This window comes from Miscanthus floridulus, chromosome 19 (genome assembly GCF_019320115.1).
Source record: "Miscanthus floridulus cultivar M001 chromosome 19, ASM1932011v1, whole genome shotgun sequence".
Classification (NCBI taxonomy): domain Eukaryota; kingdom Viridiplantae; phylum Streptophyta; class Magnoliopsida; order Poales; family Poaceae; genus Miscanthus; species Miscanthus floridulus.
The window spans coordinates 112,067,478-112,086,343 of NC_089598.1; positions in this window are offsets into that span (position 1 = coordinate 112,067,478).

Here is an 18,866-nt window from a genome sequence, read left to right on the forward strand (position 1 = left end):
GTTCAGATCTACGTCGGAAGTTCTGACGCAGATCCTGGGACTTTCGACATTAACAGAAAACACTGTTCACACATGGTCAGAAATCCGCACGAGTAAGTCAATGTCGGAACTCTCAGCAAACATCGGGACTTCTGATGGTCGGAAGTTCCGACATATGTCAGGACTTCTGACGTGCATAGTTAAACACCCAGCCAGCCCGCAACAGGTATCAAGACTCCCGACAAGGGTCGGAACTTCCGACGAACGTTGAGAGTTTCGGCGTGCACAAACAGCAGGCCAGCAGAACCACCAATGCCGGGACTCCTGGCTTAGGTCAGGACTTCCGACTGTTGGGAGTTCCGACTCACGTCGGGACTTTCAACATCCACAGTCACTACGCAGGCTAAGTGACTAGGAGTCAGAACTTCCAGCAAGAGTCGTGACTTCTGACTGTCGGGAGTTCCAGCTTACGTCGGGACTTCCGACACCGACAGTCATAGAAAATTAATCTACGTGCTCGTGAAGTGCTAGAGTGTCTCTCTTTTGATTTAAATATTATGCTTGAGCACTCTATCTTCCTTAGACCAACTAAATTTGTATCCATCTTTATAATGCGGCGAATCCTAAACTCAAAAATAAAATTAAAACCTTTGGAGAGCGTTTTGAGTTCGTCCGCCTTTTCAACTTCAATAATTGGGGGATACCATTTCATCTTTATCAACTCTTTGATTCTTTCATGGGACTATAGCTGCGACATGTCTCATTAAGATCATATTAGTCCCTAATTTGGATGTCATCAATACACCAAAACCCACATAGGGGGGCAAATGCACTTTCAATCTCCCATTTTTGGTAATTGATGACAACCAACTTAGGCTTTTATAAAAGTGAAAGAATGTAAAGCTTTTAAACCCCAAAATTTATGAAGAGCTCCCCCTTGATGTATGCATGAATTTGAATATCAATTAGAATCATCTATACATGATTTGCATACCTCAAGACAAAAGCTCCCCCTAAATTTTGTAATCCGTGGGGTACAACAAGTGTGTGTGAACAAATAGATATCCGTGAAAAGAAAATGCAATATGATATGTTATATCACACAACAAATAAAAGAATACGATGGCTAAGATTTCAAAGTAGAAATTTGAAGCAACACATGGCCATCAAAATACAAGCACCATCACAAGTAGACACAAGCACAAGTTAATAAGCTAGATAGATAATCATGACTTGTCCTACAATCATTCATCACAAACATATATAGATATTTGTCCATCACAAAGTGGCCACCACACAACAAAGTGCTTACATGCTAAGGGTTTTAAAAGTCTCCAAACAAATTAACCAACTAACTTATTACAAGAGAAATCAAAGCCTAACACTCCCCTTTTATCAACAAGTGCCAAAAGGGGTAGGCTACGTGAATATCCAACTACTCATCCTCATAGTCATCATCCTCATCTTGGTCACCGTCCTCACCACCATTGCTGCCTTCCTCATCATCTTCCTCTATGTATTCCTCATCATCATCTGCGGCCTTGCCCTTGCCATGAGGGCGAGAAGCGGCATCATCCTCATATGCCGCACATGCCTCATCATATAATGCCAACAGATCACGAGGAGGCACAAACGGCGGTGGAGGAGAGGACACAATACCTATGTGCTGCTCCAAATGATATAGCCGCTCTTACATATCGTGCTCACATTGAGCACTAGCACAACACTGTCCAAACATATATGTCATGAGGAACTTGAATTTGCTTGGCTTCTTACCCAAGGAGGAAGAAGAGAGGGGCTTGGCACTAGAAGTAATGGAGACGAGGATCCTGATCTTCCATCAGATGATGGTAACTATCGTTGTGGCGGAGAATGACACACCGATCCGGCTTCAGATCGAAAGATCGAACCCTGCAATCTTAGCACCACAGCTCCTCTGGTTATCAACCAAGTCACGGACTAGGTTGACCTCGCCAAGAAGGCTAATCCCTGCCTGCGCAATGAAGAACACAAGTAAGAACAAGAAAGAACGCAACCAAATTGCAGATGAATGATTAAACTCATGAAGTTGGGGTCTCACAAACCGATGAATGGCGAAACTGTTCTTGACAGATTAATCTAAGCAAAACCCAAACCCTAATGGAGGGCGGCGGATATTTATGAAGACTCTAGGGTCATGCGAGACCCCTGGATGTGCCCCTAATGGGCCCAAACTCAATACATGGTCCAACGGACCAAAAGACGGTGTCGCAGCACCCTGATAGATTTTGGACGCTGACTTGTTTTGATGATTCCTGTTGATTCCGAAGAGCTTTTGATGTGAGACCACTTGGGTTGGCTTCCTTATCAAATAAGCTTTCCATCCATATGTGAATCGTCAAAAACGGAGTCTAGATGCGTCCTGGGTGATCAGTTTAAGACAGACTAGTCTTGAAGGCCAAGGCAGACTCGAAATCATATTGGACTGGGCCTCTGGTTCGTGTTGGACGTCCTTACTAGTCATCATCACCTCCTCCACGTCCTCTTAGTCTCTCTTGACCCTCTCCAATGTTCCTAAGCAAGATAATATCATTAGGTAGTAGTCTATTCTTAAAAGTATGAAAAGGATCGCTTAAGAACGAGCTCACCTCTAAATTGAGTTGACGCATTCGAGCCCGGGTCATTGGACCTTGCATGACGGTTGGAGGATTAGCTAGTACATCCGAAGGAGTGATGTCCTCATCAGGAAGAGCGAGTAGCAGCAGCAGGTGGTGAAGCACCATGGCGAAAGCAAGAACCCAAAGCACATTTCCCTTTTGCTTTGGCTGCATCACCTTTCTCCCTCAGTTCTCTAGCAGCAACGATGGAGGTCTTGTTGGATATCTTGAGGAGCTTTTGCTGAGTGTCATAGGAAAATTGGATGCTGGATACTTGCTCAATGGCATGCATAATGTATGGTGCATAGGGAAGATGCTTCACTGGATCCTCAGAAGCATCATGTATCTTGTTCCAAATATATCTACTGATAGAAAATTTCTAAAACTTATCGCCAAATCGCTGAAGCACCTTCTGTGAATCATCACGAAGGAAGGTGGAGTCACCTACCTTCGGATACAAGATCTGTCATAGGATGTTGTTCAAAACATAATAGTAGGGCTTTAGAAACACTGTCTGTCCATCAGCTATGTGTCCCTCAAGATACATATGTTGGTACTCCTCCAAAGCGAGATTCTCATACTCAGTCAACTCAGTAGCAGTGCGATCGCTGTGACTCAAACCAAGAAGGCGAGAGAAAGTGATGAAGTCCACCTTATAATGCTTGCCTTTAGTGGTCTAATGAATAATGTCAACAACACCGGTAGGGTCTCTCTCATGATGATAAGAAGCATAAAACTAATATATTAGCTCGTTGTTCCAATGCTTCCTAAACTCTAGCAAGTAGGATAACCCCATTAAGTGTATATCTTGAACCATCTGCTCCAGCTCGGGTTCCTTGTACTTGCCAAGAGAGTATGCATCAATGCACTTCATCTGAAGGACCGGTGGCTCCCTCTTCTTTAAAAACTTCTGATATAGAATGGAATCATAAAAGTCATAATGGAAGGGGTGCTAGAAACAATACTCAAGTCATAGATCCTTCTCATCCTCAGCATAAAGGTTCCTACCCCTCTAGGACCTGATGTCCTTAACCCGATGACGATAGTCCACTAGAAGAGGAGTCCATCCACCAGTAGGATTCAGAGCCATGGCGGGCGCTCACATGATCGGTGACACACCCATGAAGGGAACAAGCTGAGAGACGAAGCCCGGTCTGGTAGTCGAGGGTGCGAACAGGTGGAGCAGCAATGGTGCAGCCAGCACACTCAAGAGCTTCCTCTTCTTCATCAACAATCGGCATATCCCCAACAAAGGCCAAAGCAGGAGGAGGAACGGCAGCCGATGACCCTTGGTCATCACGGCGACGGGCAGCACGAGAACCACCAACACCACCACGCTTATATGATGCCTTGGTGTGGCCAGACGGCTTGGGGACAGTGGCACAGTCTTGGTTCTTCTTGGATCGCTTTTCCCTATGACGCGAGGGACTACCACCACCATCCATGACTGTGAAGAACACGAAGTGGAACTAAGAAACAATACAAGGAGATGTGAACGGACATCGAGAATTGAAGAAACATGAATGGAGTGGTCACGCTAGGGTTAGGAGTTCCGGTCGTAGTCGGGACTTCTGACAGTCGGGAGTTCCAGCCTAGCATCGGGAGTTCCAATGGTCGGAACCTCCGATGTTCACCGGGACTTCTAGCGTACAAGGTGGCCATCCCATTCATGGGGCACCAAATCGCGACACTCATTCAAACAAGGAAGATAGAGGAGTAGAGATGAAGAAGGAATAGAGTCAAAACACAAGGTACATTGGGTTAGGTTAAGGACGCCACGGTAGTACCTTTAATCGAGAAAGGAAGAGATGAAGAAAACAAAGTCACAGTCGATGAACAAATCCACGAGCTTGAGCACCTCCACCAAAGGAAACTCCGCCACTGATCCGATGAAGAACACCAAGGCACGAGCGATGGAACAGAGCAGAGAGGGCGAAAGTCCCGGCAGCACAACCAAAAAGGAAGGGACCAGAACTTTCGGCGGCAGCAGAGCAGGCCGGAACAACGGGTGGGTGGGCAGGGGACGACGCGGCGCCTCGAAGAGAAGTTAGGGCGGCATGAGGAGAAGTTAGGGAGGCATGAGGAGAGGCAATGGCGGTGTGAGGAGAGGGATTGGGGGCGATGGGAGGGGCGGAGGGTGGGAAATAACCATAGTAAAAGGAGACCTGGCCAAGTAAATGAGACGGTGAAACAGTGTGGCACGGTCAAAAGGTCAGATCTATGTCGAAACTCCTGGTGTACGTTGGGACTTTTGGCAGTTGGGAGTTCTGACGCGAGCCGGGACTTCCGGCCATCGGGAGTTCCGACCTACGTCGGGGCTTTCGACGTAGGGAAACTAAAAAAACCCTCAAACTTGAACTCACTACACCATGTGGGGCAAAAATATGATGGACACTAACATTTTCACAAGTGACTAGATGTCATTCAACCAACACAAAGCAATAGTCACTTATGAAAATTACAAAATAGATTTTGAAAGTGGCACATAATGTTTTCTTAATTCTTTTCTCCTAACTAGATCAAACAAAATGTGTGTGCAAGGGATCAAGCCACATTACGAGAATCAATGATATTTAGTTCACTCCTTAAAGCACAAAATCTTGACTCATCTAGGGGCTTTGTGAAGATATCGACTAATTGTTTTTCGGTGCTCACATGATGAATGGCGATATCCCCTTTGGCTTCATGATCTCTCAAAAAATGATGCCGGATGTCTATGTGCTTTGTTCGAGAGTGGTTTACATGGTTATTTGCCAACTTAATGGCGCTCTCGTTGTCACACAAAAGTGGAATCTTGGTTAACTCACATCCAAAGTCTTTTAGTGTTTGCTTCATCCAAAGTAGTTGGGCACAACAAGTGCTGGCCGCCACATACTCGGCCTCGGCGGTGGACAAAGCAACGAAATTTTGCTCCTTAGAGCTCCAAGACACCAAGGATCGACTAATAAATTGGCAAGTCTCGGTAGTATTCTTTTAGGTTACTTTGCAACCGGCATAATCCGAATCAGAATAGCCAAGTAACTCAAAAGTGAAGCCCTTAGGATACCACAAGCTAAGATTAGGAGTGTGCACTAAATACCAAAAAATTCTCTTAACGGCCATCAAATGACATTCTTTTGGATTAGCTTGAAATCTTGCACACATGCACACACTAAGCATAATATCGGGCCTAGATGCACAAAGGTAAAGAAGTGATCCAATCATGGAGCGATATACCTTTTGATCGACGTCCTTTCCTCCTTGATCAAGATCAAGATGTCTATTGGTTGGCATGGGTGTCTTGATGGGCTTGGCCTTGTCCAAGTTAAACTTGTTCAACATGTCGTTGGTGTACTTGGTTTGACTTATGAACATGTCATCCTTGAGTTGCTTGATTTAAAATCTAAGGAAAAACTTCAACTCTCCCATCATGGACATCTCGAACCTATTTGTCATAATCCTACTAAATTCCTCACAAAAAGCCACATTAGTACTACCAAATATTATGTCATCGACATATATTTGGCAAACAAAGATATCATTATTGATTTTGCGAGTAAACAAAGTAGCATTGGCCTTTCCTATCTCAAAACCTTGTTTGAGTAGAAAATCCTTTAAACAATCATACTCAGCTCTAGGGGCTTGTTTGAGCCCATAGAGTGCCTTGTCGAGCTTGTAGACGTGGTTTGGATACTTGGGGTCTTCAAAGCCCAGTGGTTGCTCTACATACACCAACTCAGATAGGGGGCCGTTAAGAAATGCACTCTTTACGTCCATTTGATATAGCTTGAAGTCATGATGGGCGACATAGGCAAGTAGAATACGAATTGATTCTAGCCTAGCCACTAGTGCATAGGTCTCCCCAAAATCCAAGCCTTCAATTTGAGTGAATCCTTGAGCCACCAACCTTGCGTTGTTTCTTGTTACCACGCCATGCTCATCTTGCTTGTTGTGGAAGACCCACTTGGTTCCAATCACATTTTGCTTGGGTCTTTCCACCAAGGACCAGACTTCATTTTGAGTGAAGTTATTCAACTCCTCTTGCATGGCTATTATCCAATCTGGATCATCAAGTGCCTCTTCCACCCTATGAGGTTCCAAAGGAGAAACAAACGAGTAATATTCACAAAAACTTGCTAAACGGGAATGTGTAGTTACCCCTCGTCTAATGCTCCCCAATATGTTATCAACGGGATGATCTCATTGAATGGATTGATGCACTCTAGGATGTGGCACTTGAGTTGATCTTTGGATAGGGCCATCTTCATCATCATCATCACGGTCATGATTGATTAGAAGATCACAATCATGAGCTTGTGGAGGGTTGACTTCTCTTCTTTCTTCATTGTTGAGTTGTGGTTGAGCTCACTCATTGTTGACACCATCTTCATGAGAATGACCTTGTGATTCATTTGATCTCCTATCTTGATTATTTCTTGTTGCGGAAGCTTCACCATGTTCATTGGATGAAACTTGATGAATGGTTGGATCAAGATCATCATGCACAACATGGTCTTCATCTTCATCTTCAACAGGCTTTACTTCACCAATAGCTAGCTTCTTGATTGCTTCATGTGGAGCTTCTTCATTCCCTACATTCTCAACATTGACTTGCTCTTTTTGAGAGCCGTCGGTTTCATCAAAAGTCACATCTACCGCGATTTCAATCAAATCGGTGGTTTTATTGAAAACACAATATCCATGTTCGTTAGTACCATAACCAAGCATGAAACCTTCATCAACCTTTGGTGCAAACTTAGAGCTTTTGGATTTCTTGTTAAGTATGAAACACTTGGATCTAAAAACTCTAAAGTAGTGCACCTTAGGCTTTTTACCGGTTAGAAGTTCGTAGGTGGTCTTTTCTCTTTTCTTGTGTAGATATAAGCGGTTGATAGCATGGCATGACCGCTTCCGCCCAATAGTTGGTGGGAGTCTTGTATTCATCCAACATTGCTCTTGTGGCTTCTATGAGCATTCGGTTCTTCCTCTCCACAGCACCATTTTGTTGTGGAGTGTATGGAACCGAAAACTCATGCTTGATTCCTTCTTCATCAAGAAACTCTTTAATGTTGGTGTTCTTGAACTCCATCCCGTTGTCACTTCTAACTCTCTTGGTTTTGACATCAAACTCATTTTGGGATCTTCTTGCAAACTTCTTGAAGATACCTTGGACTTCACTCTTTTCACGCAAAAAGAATACCCAAGTGAAACGAGAATAATCATCAACAATTACAAAACCATATTTGTTACCACCAATGCTTATATAAGCAATGGGTCCAAATATGTCCATGTGAAGCAACTCCAATGGCCTTTCGGTTGTTACAACATTCTCGACAGGATGTTTAGCTCCAACTTATTTTCCCGCTTGGCATGCGCTACAAATCGTATCTTTCTCAAAAGAAACATTTGTTAGTCCATGGATGTGTTCACCTTTTTGAAGTTTGGCCAAGTTCCTCATCCCAATATGGGCAAGTCAGCAATGCCATAACCAACCCATGCTAGATTTTGCCATTAAACAAGTCTCGGGATTTACTCTATTTGATGTGAAATCAACTAGATAGAGTTTCCCTTTTAAATGACCCATAAATGCAATAGAGGAATCATTCCTTCTATAAACTTCCACACCCTTATCCGTAAAGAGACAATTGTAACTCATTTCACAAAGTTGTGAGACGGACAACAAATTATATCTCAACGAATTCACAAGTAAAACATTTGAAATGAAATTATCATTTGATATAGCAATTTTACCCAAACTGAGGCCTTCTCTTTTTCCATTGTCACCAAACACAATATTTCCACTATGATCATGATTTGGTTGGAATGACGTGAACATGTCCTTCTCTTCGGTCATATGATTGGTGCATCCACTATCCAACACCCAACTTGTTCCACCGGAGAAATATTCCTACAAAGACAAATTAAGCTTTTGTTTTAGGTACCCAAAAAGATTTGGGTCCTAGGGGGTTAGTCATATAAAACTTGGGCACCCAAATACTCCTCATAATTTCCTTTCTCTTTTGGGCACCAACATACTTAACCACAATCTTGCCATCCTTGCCCCAACAACACATATAGTCACTAGCATAGCACCGTGGAAGTGGTGCTTATGGTTTGGGGACATCGGATTACTTCTTCTTGATTGTCTTGTTACTTGTAGGTTGAATCTTTGGAATGTAGACCTTGTTGTTGGCCTTGCATATTAGCTCATCAAGAGCAACGCCCTTGTTGAACTTCACACAAGGCACACCATTGATCATGTTTCTTCCATTGGCCTTTCCATCATACCTATTGTAGCCAATGCCTTCCTTGATTGATGGGTGCCTTGATGACTTGTATATAGTCTTGTTGGATTGCTCTTGACACTTACACCCATTCTTCAATATCATCTTCAACCTATGAATCTCCTTGTCTTTCTTCTCTAACTTAACAAGGTTGCCTTAGGAGATATTAGAGTCTTCGGTTGCCTTAGGAGAAGTTGAAGTGCTAGCCCAAAGAGTACTATAGTTTAGCTCAAGATTTTGATATTTTTCTTCCAAGCTTGTGAGGCTTTCTTGAGCTATACTCTTCTCATTCTTGAGGCTAGCTACTTGATCATTAACCGAGGAATGTTCCTTAGTCAATTTCCCAATTGAGTCATTGGATAAAGACAATTCTACGGTTAACTTCTCAACCTTCATCTTTTCCTCAGCGATAGATGCTTCAAGTGCAAGGTTTTTGTCTCTCTCTTATGTGATTATATCTCCTTGCATCTCTAAGCATCTATCCCTCTTCTTTAATTTCTTCATTAGCATTTTTATTTTAGTGAAGGCCTTTTTACCAAATTTCTTTATCATGGTTGCTTCAATTTCTTCTATGTTATCATCACAACTATCATACTCATCACTAGAGGAAACGGGTGTAGTATGTACCTTCTCCCCTTTTGCCATGAGACAAGTTGGGGTGTAGTAGTCATTGTCGACGAGGTTGGAGAAGAGCTTCGGTGGTGAAGATAGGTTGGGAAAGAGTTTTGGTGGTGAAGTTGAGTTGGGGAAGATCATGGTCGGTGAAGAAGAGTGGTGAATGGCGATGTTTGCGGCTCCCTTCTTCTTCTCATCATCACTTGAGTCACTATCACTTGACTCCCATTCTTCCCCTAGATGAGCTTCACCTCTCTTCTTGTTTTTGTTTTTCTTGTCTTCATCCTTGGCGTGCTTGTGCTTCTTCTTCTCATTAGGACAATCGGCTATGAAGTGACCGGTTTGACCACATCCATAGCAAAACCTCTTTTTGAATCTTCTCTTTCCATCACCATAGGTCTTGCGGTTGCTTTTCTTCTTCATAAACTTTCTAAGGTTTCTAATCACAAATACAACCTTCACATTAGAATCTTTTTCTCCACTTGAGGAATCATCCTTCACTTTCTTCTTCTTCTCTTGACTTAAACTTTGATCTTCATGTTGTTGAGTTGCTTTAAGGGCTGCACTCTTATTGTATCCCATTGCACTAGGATTTTGATTGTGAGCATTGATTGCATCTTCATCTAGACACTCATGATGCTTGAGTTTTGAAAGAACTTCTTGGGGTGTCATCTCATCATAACCAGGCCTTTCCATGATCACGGACGCTAGCATATTGTTCTTGGCTCTATAGGTTCTCAACATCTTTTTAGAAACCTTATTGTCATCCCATTCGGTGCTTCCAAGAGCTCTTATGCGGTTGACCAATGCCATGAGCCTATCAAACATGGATTGTGTTGTTTCATTTTGCAAGAATACAAATCTTTCCAATTCACCATGAAGTAACTCTATATTGCCTTTTCTCACACTTTTATCTCCTTCAAATGACACTTTCAAAGTATCCCAAATTTGTTTTGCACTTTCCATTCCATTCACTTTTCTAAACTCATCTAGAGCTAGGCTTGACACAAGCAATGCTACGGCTTGTGCATTTTGATGGAGATTGTGCACTTCTTTTGGAGTTATCTCTCTATCTTCATCGGTAGGAATCATCACACCAACATGCACAACTTCCCAAAGTCTTACGGCAATGAGATGCATCTTCATCTTATAAGACCAATCGGTGTATCTTGTTCCATCAAAGTGAGGTGGCATGCCAATGTTGATGGACGGAGTATGTAGTGTTGAACCTTTTATGAGTTGTTCATAGTCAAAGCTCATGTTTGAATATATTTCCTTTCCATGAACATGCTCACCGGCTCCAATATCACTAGTGGCATCTTTGTTTGCTTCATTCTTGTCACTTGTATCATTCTTGCCACTTATTGCATCATCAACCTTCTTTTTTAATTCTTCCTTCATCTTGCTCATCTCATCTTGTATCTTTTTCATTTCATCTTGAAAGAGCTTGACTTGACCAGCCATCAACTCTTCAGTGATTTTCTTAGCCATCTCGGTGGCAATGGCTTGTATCTTGTTGGACTCCGACATTGTTTCTTCTTACGAGGTGAAGTGCTAAAAGAAGACCTTGCTCTGATACCAATTGAAAGGATCTTACAATGCCTAGAGGGGGGGGGTGAATAGGCATATCTAAATATTTACTATAAATGCTAAGTTCAAATCTATTAGTCAATGTCGGAAGTCCCGGTGTTTGGGTCAGAACTCCCAACATTGTCAGAAGTTCTGGCGCAAACATCAGCAGTTCTGACGCCTACGTGAACTACAAAAGTAGTGCCAAATTTAACTTTGCGGATAAATAAACTTACAACCTCACTTCCTAGTGGTTTGGTGAAGATGTTGGGTCACTCCCTTGACGTCGTAATGCCTCCAAACCGTAGATTGAGTCCAAACCCTAAAATGAAGTTTGGGAGAGAAAGAGACAAACACATACAAGTAATCTCTAGCAATCACAACAACAAGCACACAGGACACAAGGATTTATCCCGAGGTTTGGCAACCCCACTAAGGAGATCCTACGTCCTCGTTGTTGAGGTGACCACCAAGGTCGGAGTCTTTTCCAACTCCTTGCCTCTCTCAAAGCGACCACAAAGGTCACTTGAGCTTTCCACTAAGAAATCTGAAAGGATTAAGATGTCCAAGAGGGGGGGGGTGAATTGGGCTAATTCTAAATTTCTTTGCAATAATTAAATCCTATGGTTAGCCTAATTAACCCCTTGTGCCTAGAAAGTGTTTCTAATTGTTCTACCGCACAAAAGACTTGCAACCTAAGTTTCAATCATACTCTAGCATGGCAATTCTATGAATGTAAAGACAAGAATTGAATTGCTCAAAGTAAATACTCAAAGTAAATAGAGGAGGAACGCAGTGATGTTTTGCTGAGGTATTGGAGAGTCACCACTCCCCACTAGTCCTCGTTGGAGCACCCGCACAAGGGTGTAGCTCCTCCTTGATCCGCACAATGATCAAGTGCTCTCTACGGGTTGATTCTTTGATATTCCATCGTGGTGAATCACCCACAGCCGCTCACAACTTGAGTTGGATCATCCACAAGCTCTCCGGATGATCACCAAGCTCCCAATCACCACCAAGCCATCGAGGTGATGGCGACCACCAAGAGTAACAAGCACAAACTCTCACTTGACTACGACAAGCCTAATGAGAAGGGTGGATGCACACTTTGTTACTCTTGATCTCACTAATGAGGGCTCTCTTTGGGATTCTCAAATCTCAATCGCCTCACTAGGATCTTACTCTTCTTGGCACTCTCTAAGGTGTTTCTCAGCTGTTGGAATGAGCAAAAGTACCCCCACACACGAATGGATGTGGTATTTATAACATGGGCTGAAAAACAAACCATTATGTGCCTCTGCGGAGTGATCAGACGCTCTGGTCATGTTGACCAGATGCTCCGGTTAGTACACCCTGAACTCTAGTGTTTAAAGTGTGATCGAACGCGTCCGGTCATGATTTTCCCTCTCTAGAACCTTACTGGAGTTGACCGGACACTGGCCCTCAGCGTCCGGTCACTTCACCTCTCAGCGTCCGGTCACACCAGATGATTTCACCCTTAGTTAAATGAACTGACTGGACCCTGAGCCAGCATCCGGTCACACTGGAGCCAGCAGTCCGGTCAGTATTTGACCCTCCATTCACTTCCAACTCACGATCATACATGAATGAAGTTTGTTCCATTGGATCTAGGGGTTGTTTTGGAGCTACCTAGTGCTAGTTTTAATAAGTGTGCACCATAGCTAACTCACTAGACTCACCTAGGTCAAGCTACCTGTCGGTGCAGAAAGTGACCAACTAGTAAATATTTGTAGTTTTGCTGTATGTTATGATCGGAGGTGGCCTAGCACACAATGACACAGGATTTATACTGGTTCAGGCAACATGCCCTACGTCCAGTCGGGGTCGGTCAGTGACTTTATTCCTAAGCCCAGATGCTCAAAGTCTATAGTGGGGGTACAAACGAGAAGGAGGAAGAAGGTGGGATACAAGAGGTTCGGTTGGCTCCAACCAGAAGGGTCGCGGTTGGAACTGGGTGGTCCTACTGGTTGGGAGTGTTGATGTCGATCTAGTGAGTCTGAGCTTGAAGAGCTCGATCTCCCCCTCGGGGGAGGGAGCACATCCCCTTTTATAGAAGAAGGGGATGGCTTTACAGGTGAGAGGGGGAGAGTATAGATATTTCTAAGTCTTGCTGCCTATGGTGATGAAAACTGGATAATGGTTGAAGCCCCCCAATACTATCGATGTCGCTGTAGGATGTCGGATGTGCACGGGAGGTTGAGCTATCTTCTTTAGGAAGGATGACACCGGTACCTGCAGAATACTTCTGGATGCCTAGTGGCATGTGAGGAGCTATGCTATGTTCACCTGGTATGGCAAATCCTAGAGCCCATACCGCAATCGGTGTCTAGAGACACGCGGAGGGGGCTTACCATATGGGAGTTTCTAGTGGCCCCTACAATACTTTGTGTCAAGGTGGCTGTAGAGCACTAGTTCCATGCAGGGTATGGTCCCTAGGTACAAGTGGTTTTGACTTGTGAGCCATGCCTTGCCTTTCTCCGCACGCCTTCTGGTTCTTTCCGAGTGGGCGTCCCTGGTCAGATGGTCCCTTGTTGGTTCTGGCGCGCCAGTCGGAGAATAGTGATGGTGGTGTTTTTCTATGAATCCCGGTCGGAGACACGGGGTTAGAGTTGGAGGCGGTCCTTGGGTTAGGCTTTTCGAGTGGAGGCCGTGCGGAGGCAGCCAGGGGCCTGATGCTAGTGCTCCGATCGGAGAGGCCGTTCGGAGCTGGCCTGAGCCTAAGCTGCTCTAGTCAGAAAGACGGGCCGATGGTGGCCAGGGCCTGAAGCGAGTGCTCTGATCTGTTGAGTTCAGACTCTTGGGCCGGTCCAGAAGAAGAAAAGGCCGTTCTTCTAGGCCGAGCCTCAGTGTGGAAGCCGGTCCCCGAGGGACCTCGGGTTTATGAACCCGACAGGAGCCCTCGAGCCCTCGGGTGATTCGGGTAGAATCGTCCGGGGGATTTTTGTCTTGCCGACGGGTGCGCGCGAGTGCACCTGCGGGTGTAGCCCCCGAGCCCCAGGTGGTTCGGGCCAAACTGGTTGGGGTGTTGTCTCAGCAGCCATGTGTGCATGTTTTTTAGTTTGAGACAGAATTTTGTTTAACCATGGCATCGTTGTGCAGCCGAGGTGTTTTTAAGCGCGGGGATTGGATTGAGGTAGAACTTAATGATCCTGGCGTAGGTGTGCGCCAGGGATCGGACGAGGAGGTTTTTAGTTTTTGAAACAAGCCCCAGTGTTGGTGCGCGCCATGAATGGAAATAACTTAGTTTTGGATGCAACAGAGTTCGATCTTTGGCGTCGGTGCGCACCGTGGGATCGGGTAAGGTGGAGTCGTGAGTAGACCCAGGCGTCAGTGCTCGCCGTGGATCGAAAGAGTTTGTTTTAGTTAGTGAAGCCGTCTGAAGCCGTTATGCGAGTTAAGGAGTCGCGGTCCCAAGCCGTAGCTGGATGTCGCCTATCCCGTCGATGCGAGTTAAGGAGTCATGGTCCCAAGCCATAGCCGGATATTGCCTATCCCGTCGACATGAGTTAAGGAGTCACAGTCCCAAGCCGTAGCCGGATGTCGCCTATCCCATCGACGTGAATTTGGAGTCGTGGTCCCATGGTGTTTAAACCCCCGAGCCTTGTTGGGCCTTCGTGGGGGCTGTGAGTCATTTTTGCGCTACCCCATCCAGTTCCTCACAACTAGAGGGCTGAGTTTCGTCACCTGTCTCGATCGCTCGGGCTCAAAGACTAGCTCGGTGAGCTCGCTAACAGGTGTGATCGAGTGGAATCCGGGTCCATCATTCGTGATGGGGTCGGCATAGCCCTCTTGTGGCATTCCACTACTCCTTTACCTATAGCCCGACAGATGCCTAGGTCATTCCATAGACCGACCTGGGTGGCCTGACGGCCTCCCCTTGATAGAGATTCTATGGGCTTGGTGAGAGGTTCAGGATCGAACAAGAAGGTTGAGATGACTCGGTTTGCCAGACCGGGCGAAGGCCGCACGGTGCTCATCTACAGTTTTCTCCCCTTGCTCTGTTTGGTTGCTCATGTCGAATGAGGCAAGCCACCGCTTCGTGGCGCAACACAGAGCGTTTTGGTGCATTTCGCTGCACGTGCGATGCTTAGTTTCTGAGCCCCGGGGCGGTTCATGCTCTAACCATCTAGGGGTTCAGGCGTATGAGATGAATGCGCATATGGATGTATGAATGTTTTAAATTGAAATAGAGGGGCTTTGATAGTGTTTTACCTTGAAGACTAGAGAGACGGGGTTCGTCGGGCTCCAGTCGGAAACGTTCGTCTGGGACCTTGATGACCTGAGAGACAGGGTTTGGAGAGCTTTAGTTAGAAATGTTCGACCGGGACCCATGCTTGTCATTCGAGATAGAGTCGGCATGGCCCACATGGGGTGCCCCTTCACTTCCTTCCTGTATCTCAGGTGCTTATCCTGAGTGAATCGATCGACTCTGGAGGCCAGAGCTTCAGTCAAAAACGTCCGACCGGTACCTGCGCTTGTTAATCGTGGGTTAGCTCTCGCAGTGAATAGTTTTGTATTTAATGAGCACATGCTCACCTTGAAGACCTAAGAGATGGGGTTCGAAGAGCTTCAGTCAGAAATGTTTGACTAGGGACCCGAGCTCGTCATTCGAGACGGAGTCGACATGGCCCGCATGGGACGTCCGTTCGCTTCCTTCCTGTATCTCAGGTGCTTGTCCTGAGTGAATCGATCAACTCAGGAGGCCAGTTGATCTATCCTAGGTGACTCGATCGACTCAGGGAGGCTTGGTTGTCTCTCAACAGAGATTTCATGTGGTGGCACCTGCACGACTGGAGTGACAGAGTTCGAAGAGCTCTAGTCGGAGACGTTCCCGGCTGGTACCTATGCTCATCAATCGTGGGTTAGCCCCTTGTGTGAACTATATGTATTAATGAACACATGCTCACCTTGATGACCTAAGAGACAGGGTTCGAAGAGCTCCAGTCGAAGCTATCTGACCGGGACCTGTATCTCAGGTGTTTATCCTAGGTGAATCGATCGACTCAGGAGGCCGGTTGGTCTCTCCCGACAGAGACTTCGCTGTTGGATCTCTCTAGGTCACGCCGAGGGAGACGGGGAGCCGTCCGCGTGTGGTGATGCTTCGGTTTTTATGCCCGACGTGCGGTAGTGGCTGGTCGTGTGGTAGTGGTGGGCCATGTCCCGGTCGTGTCCCATCTGATTAGGAGCCATTTCATCACGTTGGGCACATCTCGTCGATCAGGGGGTGTCCCATCTGCATTAAATGGAAAGAGAGAGAGAGAGAGAGAGAATTTCTCGCCCCGCCGCTTCACCTCCTGATCGGCATGCCCTTTCCTAACCGCTGCTCCCTTTCCTTTAAGTAGGAGAAGAGAGAGGGCGTTCGCCTCATTCTTTTGCCTATTCATTGTCTGCCACTGCCGCCTTTCTTTTTCCTCCCCGTCGAGAGTGTTCCTAAGAGATGCGGAGGTTTCTAGGAAAGGAAGGGGGGGAGAGCGAGGGAGAAGAGGAGAACTCACCAGAATGTCGGACTGGAGGTCATCCACCATGAGGGCATCGGTGCTGGAGGCGTTCATCGTGAAGGGGTTCCTGTCACCGCGGGAGGTGGCGCACTGGAGGGTCCCCGAGAAGGAGGAGTTTTCACAACCTCATCCCGATGAGGTGGAGTCTTTCCTTACCTTCCACGAGCGCATGTTAGGATACCCCGCGCATTGGTTCCTGCGTGGGCTCCTCAATGAGTGGGGTCTGGAACTGTGGCACCTCAATCCAATGGGGGTGCTGCACATCGCTGGCTTCATCACCGTCTGCGAGGCTTTCCTCAGGATGGAGCCACACATGGACCTCTTCCGGCTCTTCTTCTCTTGGAGAGCAATGGCAGACAGGAGTTTGGCCAAGATTCACTCTGGTTGGAGGCTTCGCCCTACAGAGGAAGCCGCACGCGGGAGGCTTGTATCCCGTGTACTCCCCATGTGATTCCAACTGAGGATGGCATGGGGAGTGGTTCTACATTAGAAATCTGGTAGGGGGCGCCATTTCTAGCGTTTACCAGTGGGAGGCTGGTGAAGCAGAAGAGTTGGTCGTGGGGCTGTGCCCACATGAAGAGGCATAAGGTGGAGGTCATCGAGGCGGAGCTCTGGAAGCTCATAAGGGATGGCCTCAATGGTGTGCGGGTGTTCCACACCCTTTACCGCCGCCGGGTCACTGCCGTTGGTGGAGTGGACGCAACCGATGTGGAAGTATGACTGGCCAGTCGGACCCTAGACCAGCGCGTCATCCGGAGGAGCTAGTCGGACGATGAGATCTAGAGTCACGTCAGCCGAGTGCTACAGCTAAGGCCTAAAGAGATGGTGGTGGGAAAACCCATACCGTTTAATGCCTCGATCGTGCCCTCGCTGGTATGCTCCCTCACTTTGCTCAGTGCTTTTTCTCTACCCCTCTTCTTTCTGATTTCGGTTCATTCATTCCGTAGGGGCTTGGGAGGTACAAGTCCCGGCTGCACCTTCCCAAGGGGCCTAGTGGGTCGGGCACGGCAGGCCACCCAGAAGGAGGTGGCAGACGCCTGGAAGAAGAAGAGAACCAAGGAGGTTTAGTGGAAAGAAGAGAAGAAGAAGGAGGTCACCCGGCGCGTGAAGGTCAGGGAACGTAGGAGCGATGTTGAGTCGGAACTCACGTTGGATGATCCTACGGATCTAGACGACATGGTCTTCTCCGATGAGGAGGAGAGTCGGGAGGTCGTCGCGACCTCGGCGGTGCGTCGCGACCCTGCAGCGACGTCTGCTGGTGGGGAGCAGGAGGTCACACGGTGCACCGAGGTTCCTACATCGAAGAAGCATGTGGCTAGCGCGGACGTCGTTGGCAAGCGAGCGGCGAAGTGGATGTGGTCACCGCGCCCCTCGGCGGTGTTGCCAGCTCCACCATTGCCTGTGGTGGACGCGGCTGGATGAGCTGGGCGGTCTGAGGAGCGGCCCGGCGAATGTGCGGCGGCAGGACTGGTGCCGACGCTGAACTTGCAGTCGGAGGAGGCCCCACCTATCAGTGAACTGTGGCCGAACAGTCCAGGCGGTCTGAGGGGCGGACTGGCAGCTCGATCGACGCGCTGACTCGCAGTCGGGGGACGCCCCTAGCCGCTGCTCCGGTCGGGGAGCCCCGAGCCGGAGGTCAGTGGTGATCCGCAGGCCGGGTAGGAGCAGGTTGGGTCAGGCTCTGACCCTGTCCAAAGTGAGGTGGCATGGGTGGCAGTTTGGGAGCAGGTGCTCATCCCACAGGGCACATCGAGGTCAGGGTCAGCCTTCAGAGTTATGCTGCTCAGCCACCCGATATGTCTTTCTCTGTTTTTCTTTTGGTTTTTTGCTGGCTGAGCTTTTTGTTTGAGTGTGACTGACCCATACCTTCTGTTAGTGGCTTAGGGATGCTAGGGATGAGTATTGCCTCGACTACCATGTAGGAGACCTGGAAGCCCATTGTCCAGCATGTCGTGGTGGTAGGACCTTCCGTTCTGGGGATGGTGCCCTCCGGTTCGGCTGTTGAGGAGGCAACGACTGTGGCGTCGATGTTAGTGGCTGATCCCTGGTGCCGGATGGTGGCGGTGGCAGTCGGAGGTGACTCTTGCGGTGGAGGCAAGGGAAATTGTGCATCCTGCCTTGCCAAGTAAAGGGTCGCGCAGCTCGCCCTCACCGTTGGAGCCGAAGGCGCCGAGGGAAGACATGGCTAAACCGGGGTTAGGACTGCCCGGTGGCGGCCCAGGTCGACAAGGTGGTGGACATCTGAAAGCTCTAAGTTTGGTTTTGGTGAATTGATGAAACCCTAA